We start from the raw sequence: 15851 nt of genomic DNA, 5'->3' as shown, positions 1-15851 counted from the left end.
TCGGAGAGCGAACCCGCCCCTGCCCCACGCGCGCGCGCGCACACAGAGACATGCACACGCGCGCGCACCGCCGCTCTCCCTCAGACACACTGGAGGGAAAGGTCAAACTAAAGGCGAGGGAGCGGGGAGGCCGGAGGGAGCCGCGGCCGCCGCCGCGCGCCATGACGGACGCGGCCGAGGCTGCTTTCTCGCCGCCGACACCGCCGAGCCGCTGCTCTCGCCGCGCCCCCTGCCCCCGCCCCCCGTGCCCCCCTTCCCCCCCCGCCCGGCTCTCGCGCGTCCCCGCGCCCCCTCCCCACGGCGCTCCGGGCGCGCGTCGGGCCTGGGGCGCGCGCCGGGCGGGCGCGGGCGCGGGCGCGGGCGCGGGTGCGGGAGGGTGGGGGCCGCGGCGGGCGGCCGGCCTCCTCGCGCGACCCCCGGTCCCTCCGCCCGTCCCCTGGGCGAGAGCCCGCCAGGTGAGTGCGGCGGCGGGGGGCAGAGGGCGTCAGGAGAAGACCGGGGAGCGCTCAGCCCCCCGCCTGACCCCTTCCGGGGACGCTGACAGGCTCTCGGGACCCGGCCTCTGGGGGGCGTCGCAGGGTCAGCCTGTCGGGGGGGCCTTTTCTGGCGCCCCCGCCCCTCGAGGTCGAGCCCCGGCATGGTAGGGGGCTCCGCGCAGGGGGAGTGCAGCCGCCGGGTAGGAGTTGGCAGGGCGACCCGGGCGTGGGGACAGGCGACGGGAGGCAGGTGGGCCCCTCTCTGGGGCTTGGTAAAGTGCGGGGAGGGGGCGAGGGGCCGGGCAAGGTGCGCGCGGGGGGCCCGCGGGAAGCTTTCCGGACGCGGTCGTCGGGCAGTTGGGAGAAACTCTGCCCTTGGGACGAGGCGCTGTGCTTTTTGCCCGGGCCAGCGAAACTCAGGGAAGCCAGGCGGGACCGGACGGGAGAGGGACCGGGAGGACCCGTCTGGATGGGCACCAGGGATGAAGAAATCCGCCTGTGGGTAGCACTGGGGCATGATGTGTGGACGTTGCCATGCCAATGTTTGGCTGTTTGTTGCTTGTGGTTATTTTAGGACTAAATGATTAAAAAAAAAAAAAAAAAAAAAGTTACTTGGGAGAGAGGGAACTGCTTGGATGGTCATGAGTTCTTCCCTGGCTATGCAGGAAATGGGTGAATCTTTCACATTACCACCCCCCAACGGAATCCATGCCCAGTGGGCTTTGACAATAATAAGTAGAAAACGCTGGAGCGCCCGAAACCCGGCAGTGTTTGTCAGCTGAGTTTCAGGTGTCAGGCTCCGTGTTCCGTGGGAGAAAAACGGGAGGACACCGTGGTACTTGATATGCTCAAGCAGTCGCCTTTTTGTAATAAGCTTTGGAGCCCATCAAAGGGGAGTTTAGTTGTAACTGCCAGGGTTAAGTAATCACATTGACCCAGTGCCACCCACCAATCAGGAGCTTCCCTGAGTGTAACTTGGGAGACTGCTACCAGCCCAGGACTGTGCTGATTGTGAATTACCAGTGGTCCGGCTGGATCTTTTTCCCTCTTTAATTTTCCGCTATTAACCTTGCATTTACCAGACGTTACAATGCATCACCCAGTTGAACTCCTCTCCACTAAATCACTTTTAAATTCTCAGGCGCTAGCTCTGACGGGTCTTTTTTTCCCCCCATGTTTGAAAGTTGTTTGGCTATTTCAAATATAATAGCTTCAAATTGATAAGGGTTGTTTTGAGTATAAATCCAGCTTAAACAGATTATACGCCAAGCGGGTGACGGGTTTTAAAATGTAAATCTCGTCCAAGAAAACTTATGGTTTGTGAACGGCGCAGGTTGTGACAGCCGCCGTCACAGAGGAGGTGTCTGAAGGAGTCTTCTGTGAAGGATAAGAGAACACCCAGGACACCTGGTGAGTTTGATATTAACCGGCAGGTCCCCCCCCCCCCCCCATGCAAACTTGCTCCTTACTTGAGCATTTCTGACACGTGGGAGCCACTTCTGTTGATTGTGGATCTTTGGTTATTTGTCGTTTTCAGAAAGTTCTGTCGACAGAAAACTCTCACTGCAGAATTGAGTCGTTGTGGCATGAACCCAAGGCACCCAAGAGTTTCAGTACGAGATGTAAAGGAGGATCATTCAGTTTGGGATCTTGTTAATTCTTTCTGTGCAGCAATTTTTGTACCTGGCTCTGTGCTGTGACACCCTTTAAAGGGCTTGCTCCTATTGGCTGTTGCTGACATATGTCTGTATGCAATCCTGTAATGGGCTGTTTGACTGTTACAACCTAAAGCATCATTTCCTGTACTATAGAAATAATGTTTTATTGCCCATCCTTCCTTCTCTCTGTTGAAAGGGAACTGTAGAATTGGGCAGATCAGCACTTACTCAGCATATGCCCCACGTGTGAGTCTCAGTGACCTTGGTAGCATCATGGAGGTCATGTGTTCATGGAGATAAACTGTGCTTGAACAGTTTCCACCAAATGATAAAGACACATGGGAAAGAGATTTGAGATATGCATATCCTGATTTTTTTTTTAAGTCGTTTTTATTGGGAATTTATCGTGATCATTGCCAAAAATAATTCATTGATTTCTTTTGGGAGAATACATACTTTTCTATTTTACATTTAAAAAAATCACTTTTTTCAACTTTTCTAGTATTGCTCATATATTCTACCACTGACAAATGTTTTTTTGGGGTGACCTTTTTAAAACTTGGGAACTAGGGAGAAGGGCAGTAATGCTGGGGTGAATTTGGCCTGGGAAAGCAGCTGTGCTCCAAGAAATTTGATATTTACAAGTATAAGATAAATTAAGTAGTGGTTAGTTATGTTATATGAGAATTCTCTATTTTTACAAAAAGAATTCATTAAAAGATGCCTTCAGATAATCCCTTTTATATGGTAATTACCAAACAGGACTAGATTTATAAAAAATCATTTGGCATACAACAATTTAGGGATAGGATTTTGGCGTTAATGTAAGGTTTATCAGGGTTCTTTGAATTGTCCCTTTCTGAAAAGTGAGGACAAAGTTAATATTTATGGGCTTCTTAAGTTCGAGTGTATTACTTGCTTGTATGCTACCTATTAATGTTTTAACTGAATGGAAAACTTGTCATCTGATTTGTGCTGTGCCATCTAAGGAGCACATTGAAACCTAGTGAAAATGCCAAAATGTTATGGTCAGGTTTGTGTGGAAGTCCATCCAAGGTGGTGTAGTTGCTGAAGCATCAAAAGCACCTTGTCATAGGGTCCTGTTAGTAGGACGGTGGTCTGGTAGCATAGGCCAACAAGTGGTTATACCCAGACTTCAGCAAAATCAAAATAAATAGATTAGGTCCAAAGTCCACATGCAGTGAAAACCATTACCTTGAATTTTTCTCTAGGTGCAAATTATTCCTCAGAATTAAAGGCTTGATTTTCCTAAGCTGTAATTCTGTTTGGGTCACTTGTGAAAAATTCTATTTTGATAAAAGAACAACTTACGTACTCTGTAAACTTTCCAGGGAGCTTTTTTTTTTTTTTCTTTTTGTTAGTGCAGTTGGATTTATTTGGAATCACAGGGGATATTGAGTGAAGTACTCGGGGAGTTGTCTTTCTGAAATCATTTTGCTTGGGCGATGTAAAAACAAAAAAAGGAATGTGAGTTAATATGAGTAGAACTTGCTTATGGATTGGCTCAGACTTTATGTTGGGATATGGGGTAAAGGAAGGAACCGGGCACAGGCTTTATTAAGGATAACTAATCAAACTTACTTTGCCTTATACTGTTCATGCCTGGCTTCATAAGACTGGCACTCCTTCACGATTTTAGAGAAGTCTTATTTTTAGAGAAGGACTTTAGATAAGAGCTAAGTGTATAGAAGCATTCAAAGTATCAGAGTATTTGAGTGCTTTAATAGTTTTTGTTTTTGTGCATCAGGCAGAAAGCAAGAAATTATTTTCATGCTGAATATGGGTTGAGAGCCCAACTTTGGGATAATGGGCACAGTTTTGTTCCTCTTAACATAATTGAATATTATAAAAATTGAGAGAGCAGCTTGAATGCTGCCATTGATTTCTTAGTACAGGCTCTTAGTTCCTCTGTTGAACAAATGAGTAAAAATGAGAATTGAAGATGTGATATTAAAAGAAATTTTTTCAATTTTTTTTTTTTTTAATTTCAAGATGCTATCTCAAAGGATTGCTAATTTTTGAGTATGGTGAAGTTAAAAAAAAATATTTGGATTTATCATTAATGAGGGTATGTAATTTAAAAAAAAAAAAACTTTTTAAACACATGCAGCAAGTAAGTAGACTGCTGCAAATTTAAAATATTTGTGCCAAGATCTGTGAGAATAGAGATAATGATCAGAAATTTTAATTGGAACTTAAGGCCAATTTATGTTATCAACTTCATTATTCAACTCAGTGTCACTTGAAAAATATTTTATTTTTCTGTTCCCAGTTTTCTTTTCCTATAAAATGCAATCAGTAGTGCAACATACTTTATGTAAAATTGGGTTTTTAAATATTTGCTAGACTTCTTAAGCATAAAATATTACCTAATACTAATATGTGTATGTAAATCTATTGTATGGGACTTTTAAAAGTTTTGACTTTATAATCTGCAAAAATTTGGACAAAAATTTTAAAAATAAGAAAGGCCGAGTTCAGAGTTATAGTCACTGATGATGTTGTAAATTGTATTTTCCTCATTTTCCTTGAGGGATTTTCTTTCACTCTTGCTTGTTTATGTTTTCTAGATGCCAATCATGCTAGTTTTTAGTGTTTGATCATGGTATCTATACCATCAATAGAAAGTTCACTTGTAAAAACTGCCCTCTGTATCTTCTCCCAGCTGTTCTGAGGATTGTTTGAATTTCACTTAGTGAATGTGCTTTAATCAGAAGTTACTACTAAATAGAAAAGTTATTGCAGTTTTCACAAACTAGAGGAAAATATAAATTTGTCTTAAGATATTTTATAAACATTTTTGTAACTGCAGGGACAGTTAAACATAGTATGTATAATTTAGTGTTTCTCCCTGTTATTAACATTTGTTCTAACTTAGCTTCATTTGATGCATTATTAAAGTCAGTAATAGTAGGTATACAGTCTCATTTAAAAATATCTGTTTGTGGAATGTTTTTCAAAAAAACTTGCCCTTAAATAGGCAAAAGATGAAAATTTCACCCTGAAATCTTCTAATTGAATATGTAGGTAAATGTTTGATATCACGCATTGTTTTGATTGTTACCTTACATATGAGGATTTTTTTGTGTGTTTCTTTAGGATTACTTTCAAGTACTTTTTATTTTTTAAAAAAGCTTTTCTTTGGGGTGCCTGGGTGGTTCAGTCGGTTAAGCGCCCGAGTCTTGATTTCAGCTCAGGTCATGATCTCCTGATTCATGGGTATAGAGCCCTGGGTCAGGCCCTGTGCTGCCAATGTGGAACCTGCTTGGGACTCCCTCCCTCCCTCCCTCTCCCGCCACCCTCTCTCTCTGCCCTTCGCTTGCATGTGTGTGCGCTCTCTCTCTCTCTCTCTCTCTCTCTCTCATAAATAAACAGACATTAAAAAAAAACTTTTCTTTTAAAAAAAAGGCATTTTATTCTTAATGACCATTTCAGAGTCCTCAGACTTTTATTTTATTTATTTATTTTTAATTTATTTCATTTTTTAGGGAGAGAGAGATCACAAGCAGGGGAAAGGGACAGAGAGAGAGAGAGGGAGGGAGGGAGGGAGAGAGAATCCCAAACAGGCTCTGCACCCATTGTGGGGCCTGACATGGGGCTTGATCTCACTACCGTGAGATCATGACCTGAGCCAAAATCAACAAGAGTCGGATGCTTAACTGACTGAGCTACCCAGGTGCCCCAGGAGTCCTCAGACTTTTATATTTGAAAGAACTGGAAATGAGTAATTTATTAAGCCTTTTCCATAAAATGCATTAATTAATTGGAGCATGTGATGTAGTTTATTTTTACTATAATCAGAGAGTTGTCTTTATCCTAAACAAATTTATAGAATAATAGTTGGCTCTTTGGGCAAATTTAGGTAGTATAGACTGTGCCCAGAAATGATCTTTTGAATGCAAAGTGTTGGACTAAGTTTACAATATCCTGTGGAAATGATATTTACCTTATAAAGACATTTATAGTATGTCTGTTTAAGGATGCTTTCTTAAACACGTCTGTAAGTAAATATATTATACATGTTGTTCACGTGATGTATTGAAGGGTTTAATTTATATCCTATGCTCCTCTCCCCTCTTCCGCCTTTTAATAATTGTCAGTTGTTGGCCTTTAGCCACATACTGTGAGGGAACTTTTAATGCATGATTGATTGGCCCAGGGTGGTGGTGGTTTTTTCCTAGTGCCTTGTCTGATGGGGAACAAGGAGATTGTCCTGTAACTCTTAATACATGTTAAATATTGTTGTGAATGTTTGGTTTTAATCAGTCAGTCTGTATAAAGGGGGAAACACTTTAAAAATTCTTGAGACGATGTAAGTGGTTCTGTTCCCCGTCGCCCCTCCTCCGGCCCCTAACTCTATTGTGAGGAACAGAGAGGGTAACTGTAAGGAAGCATTGTAGGAGTTCGATGAGGTCTATGAAGGCAATATACTTGTTTTGATACAAAGCATGCGAAATTCATCATTGCATACCTTTCCTTCAGGGTGTAACCTGGCTTTTTTATTAGCACTTGTGACTATGAAGAGTTGAGAAGAGCAAACTGCCAGGAGAAGCATATGGGAATCTTTAATCAGTTTACATAATATTGCTGATGGCTGAGGATAAGCAGTTTCACACTGATGATCATTTTCCGTGATCACAGGTAGAGCTCCAAATTTTATAAGGCAGAGGACAGATGCTCAGGTGAAAAGTGGGGAAGGATTTTCGGATTCGAAGTCATTGTTGAGAAAACTCAAGGTTACCAATCTTGAAAAAAAATTACGTTATATCAATTATAATATTTTCTAACACTGTACAAATTTTGAATATCCTGTGGCCATAAACACCCTAGTGTGTGTCCAAACATAAATCCTAATTTAGGTTAGAAAATTGGTCACTGAAAGAGTTTTGGGGCGCCTGGGTGGCTTAGTCGGTTGAGCATCTGACTTCAGCTCAGGTCATGACCTCACACTTTGTGGGTTCGAGCCCCACGTCAGGCTCTGTGCTGACAGCTCGGAGCCTGGAACCTGCTTCAGATTCTGTGTCTCCCCCTCTCTCTGTCCCTTCCCTGCTCATGCTCTGTCTCTCTTTCAAAAATAAATAAACATTAAAATTTTTTTTAAAAATAGTTAGAGTTTAACTGAAGGATGAAAAAGCTGATAATCTTTATCTTTTTTCTGTATTATAACACTTTGTTGTTAATTAAAAAAAAAATTTTTTTTATGTTTATTTCTGAGACAGAGACAGAGCACGAGTGGGGGAGGGGCAGAGAGGGAGACACAGAATCCGAAGTAGGCTCCAGGCTCTGAGTTGTCAGCACAGAGCCCGACGTGGGGCTCAAACTCACAAACCGTGAGATCATGACCTGAGGCGAAGCTGGTCGCTCAACTGACCGAGCCACCCAGACGTCCCTGTTGTTAATTTTTTCAGGCCTAGTACCATTCGCTTAGTTTTATGTACGCCTAGCTCTATAATTGAAGAGAAATTATGGGAATGATTCCTTGAGAAGCTAGAACCACATTGAGAGAGGTATGAGGTAAATAGAGCCTAATTGTATAGATATACTAATTTTTTTTTCTAAAGCAGTGGTTTTGAAACTATTCTGTAAAAGGTTCTAGAGGAAGTCAAGCAGGTTCATTCCAATTTCAACTAGTGCAGTCTTACTTTGATCAGTTTTAAGTATGGAAGTTTGCATAAGGTTTCTTTTGAGAGCAAGGTTCTGTTGTTTAAAATAAAAAGTGTAATATCCATGATTGTTAGCATATTTGATCTTACCACTGTTCTGCTTAAATTATTACAGTGGTTGGGTCTCTTTAATATGATTTCTAAGACTTTTCTTTATCCAGCGTCAACTTAATTCTTCACCTCTTCTGTCACTCTTTCTCTCGCTCTCCATGTAAACTCTGTATTCTAGTCCTACTTAAATTGCATGATAGTCCCTGAGAAGCAAATGTTCTCTTACAGGTCCATTCCTTTGCACATGGAGCTGCTCTCCTTCTTATCATGCTAGGCAGGACTCTGCTCCCTTGGAACCTTGGTCATAACTCCATAAAAGCATTTATTTTGTTGTTTTTAACTATGGCCCCCTCGAGAACAGAGACCATCTAATTTATCTTTGTATCCATACAACTTGGTGTTCATTAAGTATTCAAATGTCTGTTGGATAATTGCATTTAGAATTTGAGAAGTAGTAGAATTACTTTAATGCACACTCACGCGAATAAAACATCCCAGATCTAGTCCACGCAAAGTATTTTTAACGACATAGTGTCAGGCTAAGTATGTGAAAGGCATCCCATTGCACTTACCATGAAGTATAATAAAGCCAAAAGATACATAGAAAAGATTAGATTGATTAAGTTCTAGTGTCTTAAATGAAGTGTCGTACTGGATTCAGTTGTCTCATCCTAAAAGTTGGGTGTGAAAGCATTTTACCCATAAATTTCATACAGTCTTGATTGCCCACGAAACAGTTTCTTCATTATGATTTAAGCTAATAGACACAAAAAGACCTCCATGTGTCAAAGTATACAGTGTGTTGACACCCTCTCCTAGAGGTGAAAAAACGGGCCCTGGAGCTGCCCTGCCTGAAGTCCTGTTCCTCGCCTGCCTGTCAATACTGTGTGATCTTCTGTAAGTTACTTAACCATTCTGTGCCTCCTTTTTCTTCTCTGTAAAATGAGGATGTTGATAATACTGCTTTATGTGGCTGTGATGAAGCATATGTGTGAGTTATGTATGTTGAGCACTTAAGAGAATGCCCAACACACAGAAAACCCTCAATAAATGTTAGCTCTAATTAATTTCTAGTGGCTCCTTATTTAAACAAATGAATGTGCATTGTGCATCATTTAAAAATAATTGCTTTACTGTAGGAGTATCTAATTGAAAAGAAAGTTAACATGTTTAGTTATATCTTTAACCTAGCAACTGTTCGATCTCCTTACTGACTCATTCTCCCATCTCCCAGTGGAGTATAGACTGTTTCTGTCAGATGGATCAATGAAGACATGGGAGATTTGAAACGATGTCCTCTTCATTTCTGCAGCAGAGCATTTTTGTTCCCATGACCTGTGCAGTTTTTGCTAGTGCCCACAAGAGAGGAGGGAGCGAAACAGCGAGTAGAAGAATCCAGCAGCAAGTTCTTAAACAAGCCTTAACCTGTACCAAATAAGTCGTAAACTTTCATACTCCTTAGTAGAGGAGGGGTGTGCAGCAGCTTTTTTCCTTGTTTACATTTTCCTTTACTATTTTGGCTTGGAAAGATAGATTTGTTTTATAGTGAATTTTTTTTTTTTTAATATTTATTTTTGAGAGAGAGAGAGAGCGCGCGAACAGGGGAGGAGCAGAGAGAGAGGGAGACACAGAATCCGAAGCAGGCTCCGGGCTCTGAGCTGTCAGCACAGAATCCAACGCAGGGCTCGAACTCACACATGGAAGATCATGACCTGAGCCAAAGTTGGACGCTCAACCGACTGAGCCACCCAGGCACCCCAAGATAGATTTGTTTTATTTATTTTATGTATTTATTTATTTATTTATTTATTTTAATTTTTTTTTTTTTTTTAACATTTATTTATTTTTGAGACAGAGAGAGAGCATGAACAGGGGAGGGTCAGAGAAAGAGGGAGACACAGAATCTGAAACAGGCTCCAGGCTCTGAGCTGTCAGCACAGAGCCCGACGAGGGGCTCGAACCCACAGACTGCGAGGTCATGACCTGAGCCGAAGTCGGACGCTTAACCGACTGAGCCACCCAGGCGCCCCAAGATAGATTTGTTTTAAATCTGAAAATACATTTATTCCAGAAAGGTACATACATATTTACTTTAATTAGTCAGTGAGCCTGTTTTTTAAGCTCATTTTTTATATTTACATGCCTGCAGTGAGGGAAATCAGTAGGGTATCATTTGTGTTTGTGCTAGGTACTATGAGATCCCGTTAAATATGCCCATGCAGGATGCAAAGACAATTTTGAAGGAGGAAGAAGTTTGTATCCCAATATGTTTTATAAAGGGGGGTGGTTTTTTTTTTGAAAATGTTTATTTATTTTGAGAGAGAGCAGGGGAAGGGCAGAGAGGGAGAGAGAGAATCCCAGGCAGGCCCCATGCTCAGCACAGAGTCCAGCGTGGGGCTCGATTTCACAACCGTGAGATCATGACCTGAGCAAAAATCAAGAGTTGGACGCCAAACCAACTGAGCCGCACAGATGCTCCAAGAGTGGTTATTCTCATAACAAATAATATCCAATGTGTCCTTAGAGCGTCCTTGACTTTCTGTCTTCCGTGTAGCAAGATATAATGGGTAACTTTTTAAAAACCGTCTCACTAAAGGAAGGACTTTAGCAAGCAATTTTGAGTGTTCACTGTGCTGTGAGTAATTTGCAGATGAGGAGCTATGATGTCAAGATAAATCAGGCATCGTGTTTATGTACTGTTTTATGACCTGCTGGTGAGACCAGAGGGTGAAGAGAAGACTTGGGAATTGAACCCTGCAAACAAGACTGGAAGAGTGCTGGGTTTTGAATAGAGTGAGCGAGCAAAATAAGACAAGAGCAAGGGGGCCGTTTTTAAATGCCAGGGGTGTGCAGCGTGACCGTGTGCTGTGGGAAATTTGAATGCTTGTACAGACTGGTCCCTTCATGTCATCTTGTAGTTAGGACACTAGTTTAATGTTAGCAAATTTTTTGCTTACGTGCCATTGTAGAAACTTTTAAAATATTTTTTGCACTTCCCTGAAAATTACAGGAGGCAGGTCACGCTAGGAAAAACAACTTCTAGAAGAAATACGATTTTGACTACACCGATTTCCTCTGTACAAACCAGGACGCCGTTCGTGTTTAATGTTATCTAGCCTTGAAATTTCGTTTCCCTTCGACAGCATGCCTTTCTGTGTTTGTCAGGCCAAACAACTTCTTGTTTTACTTATTATCTCAGTTCTTGTTCCTCATTGTTACTATTAGTATTAATATTATTATTACTATTTAATCAGAAAAGAGAAATACTATTTGGGCATTTCAGAAGCCTCAGAAATGCTTGGTTATGTACAAGAGTAAGTTAGGTTTTATGACTTTCCCGGTTGGGTCTTCCCAATAGCACCTCCCCCATGCTGACCTTCACTCTTCATTGACTTAGAAGGTTTCTCATTGTTGGGAGAGAACTCCTTGATCTCCGTCTGTTTCCCATCTAACTTTCACTTACTGGTTCTTGGCCATCTAGGGCTATATATGTGAAACTCACTCTTCTTACACACGATAACTCTTTCAAGTGTCTGAAAACAACTATTAAATCCTACTTGAACCATCTTTTTGCCACAATAAGGGAAGAAACCCTGATTCTCAAAAGATACGCACATGACCCGGTTTACAGACCCTTCTCCATCCACATCGCTCTCATGACCAAGTCTGTTCATCAGCATACCTCTTCAGATATGGTGGCCAGAGCTGAACCGACTGCCTCAGATGTGGTCTGACCATGGCTGAATACAATGAAGCTGTTATCTGGATACTGTACTTCTGTTAATGCAGCCTGAAATTTGCATTACATTTTTTGGCAGCCACATTACCCTTTGATCATATTGAGGTTCTGGTCAGCTAAAACCCTGTCTCCTTCTCATGTGAGCTGCCCTAAGTCTGATCTTTCTCCTTTATTTGCCAGCTGATGCTTTGAAAGTAAATGCAGACTATGGGGTCTTGCATTACTATAACAGTTTAAATGAATTTGTCTATCAGATTTAATTCCATTTAACTGGCGGGAGATACGAGCTAACGTTTGTGTGCAGCAGAACGGTTTTCGTGGTGCTTTCGCGTCGACTTTAATCTTCATAACCACCACCCGAGAATCAAGAGAAAACGACCTTCCACTAAATCAGGAATTGGCAGATAGGGGACTTCGTCACGGGTTTTTTGATTCCAGATCCCATGGCCATCTTATCACTGTTCACTTAGTAAGCATTTAGCATGCCCTTTAATATGGGGCCAGTGCTATGTGGGGCTGGTGCGTCAGTGAGCAAGACAGATTACAGGCTCTGCCCTGTGGCATTCGTGGCCTGGCACATAAATAATTACTGGCAATTACTGAGCACTTTGTGTTGGTAAGGCACTGCGGTAGATAGTGTTATTGTTCAAAGTCTCTGTGGCCCATCTTTACCAGGGTCCTCTCCGTAGGAGGATTATATTTTCTACTACATGGACATCAGGTTGGGGCACTAGGCCTTCCTTGACCAATAAAACATTAGGAGAAGTGACATGTTGCTTATGTGAGCAGATGTTTCCATCTTGTGGTTCTGGCAGTGGCTCTTATCCCTCTGTCATGGAACCAGTATGCCTTAGCTAGGGCCGGTCCCAGAGTGAGAGAGGCTTCGGACTGGGTCCCAGAGCGATGGAACAGAGCGAAAGCTGATTCATGACAGCCATTGTTAACGTAAGTGAGAAACCCTCGTGTTGTAGGCACTGTGACGTTGGAGTCATTTGTGACACGATAGTACAGCCCAAACAGTGTGATGCTGACGTCACTCGAGGTGATCTCTGAAGACACATAAGGTGCAGGCTTTGTCCTCGAGGAGAATGCAGTTTTGGTGAGTGCGTTAGATGTCCACAGGTTATCAGTAGTTGGGCAAAAGGAGAATACCTATATGGAAAGGTCTGTGAAGTTGGGGCTCTTTGCTGACCTTTGCCTCACCCCTAGGCTGAGTCAGTCAGCATGTTGTAAATCGTACATCTCTGGTCCAGCTACCACTGCCACAACTTCTTCTCATCCAGAATTTGACCAGCATGTTTTCTAAATCCTCATTCAAATCCACCTTTTGTACGAAAATGTTTAAGAGGATGGGCTTCTACAGAAAGTCAGCAGGAACTTCTTTCATCAATGCATCCATCAGCACTCACGAAGTAACCCAAGAATTTGCCTGGTTGAACCGTTTCTCCAGCATGCGCAGAGAGATGGGGTCCCGGGTTCCATGTCAGTTATGTCTGCAAGCTTTCAGGTTTCCCATTTTCACAGCTGTCTGTACATCGCCCTTTGCGTGGGGATGTTAGCGAGACAGAGCCCAGCTGGGATTCTGCGAGGAGAAGCTGAGGAATACGTGCCCGGGGTTTGGGGGAGCACTTGAAGCCTTGGAAATAATAATCATGTGAACATGCGTGATTGTGGGCTGTAGTTTTCATCACATTATCAAAGGGAATCATGATTCCCCTGGCAGGTTACCAGCCCCGTTGTGGAGTGAGAATAGTAGTTGAACAGAGATCTGGAAAATGCCCGTATGTAAGGAGCAGGTGAGACAAGAACCCAGAAGGGAAGCCGAGAAGGAATCATTGGAAAGGGTTGAGGACCAGGAGCAAATAAATGTTACAGAAGCCAGCTCCTTATTAATCATAGTTTTTTAATCTGTTCTGGAATTTTGCATGAATTCTACATCCACCCTCATGGTATTTCTTCATGATTCCTTAGAAGTTACCAAACTTGCAGATACATTTAATGTCTTAGAATACAATTTTTCTTGATCTATAAATACGAATTTAAAGCAATTCCTTCTTTTTCTGTCTCCTTTTTATTTTGGGCTTGAGTTCCTTTTTTCTTTCTTCCTTTTTTCCCCTTAATCTTTTTTTACCCTTCCCAGATTAAAGATCATTCTTCTTGTTTATAAAGGCTGACTCCAGATGGGAGTGAAGCAGTCTTTTAGGTTGTCTGTTGACAATTGATCCCAAGTAAGGAAGTCGGCCTTTGTTATCTTTTAAGTCTTTTTAAAATTTTTCTTAGCACTTCTAACAAATTTCTACCTTTTTAAAAACAATTTTACTGAGATATAATTGTTACACAGTAAACTGCACATATTGAAAGTGTACAGTTTGGGGCACCTGGGTGGCTCAGTTGGTTAAGTGTCTGACTCTTGATCTCAGCTTGGGTCATGATTTCCCAGTTCGTGAGATCGAGCCCCACGTTGGGCTCCATGCTGACAGTGCAGAGCCTGCTTGAATTCTCTCTCTCTCTCTCTCTCTCTCTCTCTCTCTCTCTCTCTGCCCCTTGCTTGCTCTCTCCCCTCTCTCTCCAAAACAAAACAAAACAAAATATATATATATATACACACACACACACACACGTATAAAAAAGTGTACAGTTTAATAAGCTTTGAACATATATGTATCCTCATAAACCATCATCACTGTCAAGATACTGAACATATCCATCATCCCCAGAAGTCTCTTGGTAATGCCCCCATTACTCCCCAGGCAACCACTGTTTGCATTCATTGGCATGTCCTAGAATAAAGTGTATACTCTCTTTGGTCCAGCTTCTTTCCCCTGCATGATTATTTTGAGATTTATCCATGTTGTAACATGCATCAGTAGTTTATTCCTTTTTCATTGTTAAGTAGAATACCATTGTATGGGTATATTGTAGTTTGGTGTTATTCACCTCTTGATCGACATTGGGTTATTTCCAGTTTTGGGGGTTTACAAATAGAATTGCAGCGAACATCCACATAGATGTCTCCGTATGGATGTATGTCCTTATTTTTCTTGGGTAAATATCTAAGAGTGGAGTGGATGAATCAGTCTTATGTTAGGTATAGGGGTGTGTGTGTGTGCACGCGCGTAGAGACAGAGACACTGAAAACTGGGCTCACGTGATTGCTGGCAAGTCTGAAATCTGTAGGACAGGCCAGCAGACTGGAACTTCAGGCAGAAGAGTTGATGTTGTGGTCCTGAGTGCAAAGTCTGTAGCATAGGCTGGCAGGCTGGAAACTCAGGCAGGATTACTGTTCCTGATTTGAGGCAGAATTCCTTCTTCCCCAGGAAACCTCAGTTTTTTGCTTTGAAGGCCTTCAACTGTGATTGAATAGGGCGCAGGCACCTTATGAAGGATAATCTCCTTTATTTAACGTCGGTTGATTGAAAATGTCAATCATGTCCACAAAATATGTCCACAGCAACATCTAGACTAGTGTTTGATCAGATAGCTGGGCACAAAACCTAGCCAAGTTGACACAAAATTTAACCTTCACAGCGGCTAAGTGTGTTCTATTTTTTTAATACGGTTATAGAGGATACATATTTTTAAAGGTGAGTTTTTGATTGTTGCTAATTCACTAGTTGTTTGTTTGACTAGCCTTTTCACAATTCTTTTTTTTTTTAATTTTTTTTTTTTTTAACGTTTATTTATTTTTGAGACAGAGAGAGACAGAGCATGAACAGGGGAGGAGCAGAGAGAGAGGGAGACACAGAATCCGAAACAGGCTCCAGGCTCTGAGCTGTCAGCACAGAGCCTGACGCGGGGCTTGAACTCACAGACTGTGAGATCATGACCTGAGCCGAAGTCGGACGCTCAACCGACCAAGCCACCCAGGCGCCCCTCACAATTCTTAAAACAGTTGAATGGCAGTGTTTTCATTCTAGGTTAAGATTACTTTCTTCTTTGTAGACCTATCCTTTTATTTATTGTTTTTTAACTGTTTATTTGTTTTGAGAGAGTGCACACATGCACCAGTGAGTAGGGGAGGGGCAGAGAGAGAGAAGGAGGGAGAGAGAATCTCAGGCCAACTCTGTGATGTCAGCACAGAGCCCTATGTGGGACTCAGTCTCAGGATCTGTGAGCTCATGGCCTGAGCTGAAATCGAGTCAGATGCTTAACCAACTGAGCCACCCTGGCACCCTTAGACCTATCCTTTTAAAAATAGGAATTATTTTAGGGGCACCTGGGTGGCTCAGTCGGTTGGTTAAGC

General features: G+C 42.3%; 1 long non-coding RNA gene across 5 annotated transcripts in view; it reads left to right on the top strand.

The window, feature by feature from the left end:
- The first annotated feature begins 377 nt into the window (after window positions 1-377).
- The window catches only part of LOC122210479, a 64664-nt gene continuing 49190 nt past the window's right edge, over window positions 378-15851 (top strand). For 4 of the 5 annotated variants that reach the window (XR_006198088.1, XR_006198087.1, XR_006198084.1 and 1 more), the window contains exon 1: window positions 479-1886. This is a non-coding gene — a long non-coding RNA (uncharacterized LOC122210479). Of the gene's footprint in view, window positions 456-478; window positions 1887-15851 lie in introns of those variants that run through there. The other variant, XR_006198085.1, reaches the window with a different exon arrangement.

The sequence above is a fragment of the Panthera leo genome, chromosome F2, assembly GCF_018350215.1.
Source record: "Panthera leo isolate Ple1 chromosome F2, P.leo_Ple1_pat1.1, whole genome shotgun sequence".
Lineage (NCBI taxonomy): Eukaryota > Metazoa > Chordata > Mammalia > Carnivora > Felidae > Panthera > Panthera leo.
Note: the sequence above shows the minus strand (reverse complement) of the source record. Positions and strands in the feature narration are given on the sequence as shown.